This window comes from Marmota monax, unplaced genomic scaffold (genome assembly GCF_021218885.2).
Source record: "Marmota monax isolate L192 unplaced genomic scaffold, Marmota_monax_Labrador192_F-V1.1 WCK01_AAM20220418_F8-fsc00001, whole genome shotgun sequence".
NCBI classification, from domain to species: Eukaryota; Metazoa; Chordata; class Mammalia; order Rodentia; family Sciuridae; genus Marmota; species Marmota monax.
In genome coordinates, this window is record NW_026693777.1 from 7691715 (window position 1) to 7694607 (window position 2893).

General features: G+C 31.1%; 1 pseudogene; it reads right to left on the reverse strand.

Moving 5' to 3' along the window:
- Window positions 1-2273: 2273 nt before the first annotated feature.
- LOC124104874 (U1 spliceosomal RNA) lies at window positions 2274-2423 on the reverse strand (annotated as a pseudogene).
- Window positions 2424-2893: the final 470 nt, after the last annotated feature.

Here is a 2893-nt window from a genome sequence, read left to right on the forward strand (position 1 = left end):
TAAAGAAACTACAAATGCCTAGTCTACACATATTCTCAAATATATTTAGCCAAGCTATTTCTATTCAACTCAGTAACAGAATTCTTTTAGGCACAAGTGAACTTCATGCATTGCTGAAATATTTGTGCTACACAGTCTGTATATTATGGTCAGTGTTTGGTATGTGTGAACTCACGTGAGCATATGCTTGCATGCATTATTTTTTTCAGAGATTCTTGAGAAAGATTCTCTCAAATGGGAATAGTGTGCATTTTTATCAGCTTGCTTAGAAAAATATTCCCACACAATTTATTTTCATTTTGTTTCTCTCAAGTTGAGATGCATGTTACAGGTGGAGAAAAGAAACAGGGGACAATAATTTCCTTGAATTGATAGACATGGCATTTGTGCAAGTAGGTAGATAGAATATTTCACAAAAATGAACTAGAAAGAAGAAAGGTGAGATGTAAAAGCTGGAACTAATGTTATCATCCCAATCTGTTATCTGAGCTCTCAAGTTAAACATAGTATTGCAATGTCAGCATTTCCCCAGGAAAGTAGAACACTATAAATATCCACTGCTTGGAAGCGTTATTTGACCTATAAAGAATCACCATCCTAACTGTGCTTGCTGCAGAAATCGGATAATGGTTCTTTGCAAAGTGGCAAGCTCTCTTTACATTCTGACTGAGCAGAGAAGAAAAGCTCATGTAAAAAGGCAGCAAAATATGTTATGGATTTTCAAGTTGGGATGGACATTTTTTTATTACACATTTCCAAGAATTACCAGTTTTAATCCAGCCTCCTGAACACTGTTTTAGCAGAAACTGTGGCATTTCATTTCCAAACAGTAATAAAATTCTAGTTAGATGGTGTAATTTTTCATAAAGTTTATAATTGTGATTGATGAAAACACACGATTTGCTGTTTCAAAGCATGTGTTCATGTCTTAGTGCTAAAGATTTAGAAGTGTTTGGAATATCATAAAACACAATTTTGTGTTTGAAAATTAATAGGCTTATCTTCATTTTAGTTTGGTTTGTGTTCTGTTTTTGGACTGTCAGAAAAATGCTAATCACACAAATCCTGTAGTATTTTACCCATTGCAGAAAATGTCTTAGATTTCTTTAAAATATGGAAACATTCCTTTTCACATTTTTCACAGAACTTAATGTTTTCATTAGACATCAGTCTAAGAACAACAGATTTATTTACAGGTTACTTACTATGCTCACTTCAAAATGATCCCCTGCCAATCTCTGTAGTAGTACTGTGACTACTGCTACCCAAATTTTGATATTAATCTATTTAATTCTATCAACTCTAAGAACATTATATCTTATGTGCTTTTAAACAAAAGATCACTTTATTAGAACATTTATTATTATTTGTATGCAACAATATTTTATAATAAAAGACAAAATAAAAAATATAAAATTGTCATTTAAAAATGTCATTTCTCCATAGATATCAAGATAAACCAAGAAAATATTGTATTTCTAATCAATAAAATGATGATATAGCTATAGAAATACTATATGGTAAAATGAAAATTATTCTTAATATCAAAGCTAAGTTAAATTCTATTCTTTCATTGAAATAATTAATACCCATGTTCTTATAATAAAATTTATAAAATAAGGTCATTTGCTAGAATTGACTGTGTGTCTCTTTCCCCCACCTCCTCTACCAGTAAGTATAACCAGCTTTTGCAATATAGAGAACAAAATGCAATATTGTATTATTTTGATGATTTTTTTAATGAAAATGCTTTTCAAAGATGACCTGTTCTGATCATTCCTCATAATTAAGTAACTCTTCATTGTTTGCATCATTGATAGCAGCAAAGTTTCTAGCAGGTTCTCTCATTTCCATTCTTGCTCACCTACACTTCACATCCCTAGGAGGGACATTAACATCTAATTTAGACTATTATTATTACCTGTGGTCTTTCCAAAATGTATCATATTACTTAAAATAAGTTCTCACTCTTTTTCCCTAACTCAGGACTCCACCTACTTCCTCAATGTGCTTTTACACAATTTTTATTCTAGTTCATCAATATTGCATTGGCATTCTTTCAGTATATGTTTTGCCTTTACTTTTTCTCAAAACAAATTCTGTATCCTCAGAAAAGCCTTCTTATCTTTCTTGGCTAAAAGACACAAGCCTCATTTGGGCACTATTGAATATACTACACAATTTAATTTCTTCTTAAAATACCATATGTAATTATTTATTCTATGATTTTGTTCCTCCTCAGTCTAATAATATAAACTTCCTAAAAGTAGACATTAAAAAATGTCAATGCAGTCTCCCACAACCACAAATTATGCAGTTGAGTTTCCCACATTTGGGGAAATCGTAGGGGTCAGCATATCCAGAGTGCCTCACATGTGAAAACCACCTTTGTGATCGTGATCTGTCCCCTGCCAGGTAAGTATATAATAGTAGACATTTAATTACCTGTTGATCTTTTGAAAGAGGGCAGGTAAATATTACAATAGCATATGAACTGAAGTCAGAAATGAAAAGGAAAAGGTCTTTGGCAGAAAAAAAAGTAAACAAAACAACAAAACAAAACAAAACAAAAAATAGTACCCATTTCTTTCATGCCCAGACTTTCCTTGCACTTTACTACAAGCATACTATTCACCTATATTACCTGTATTATATTTTATATTTCAAATATTGAAATAAAAAAAATGCAAATTTTTCAAATTCCCAAGTTGAAAATGCCAGTTACTAAGCAATTCTTTCCAGGACAATCAGGACAAAAAATATCTCCTATTAAACATCTGAAACTTTATATTTCACTTTGTTTATACATAGTATTATTTACATGCATTTAATTATTTTTGCATGTGACTATTGCAAATTGTACCATATATCAACCGTGTTAAAGGAAGAGTCA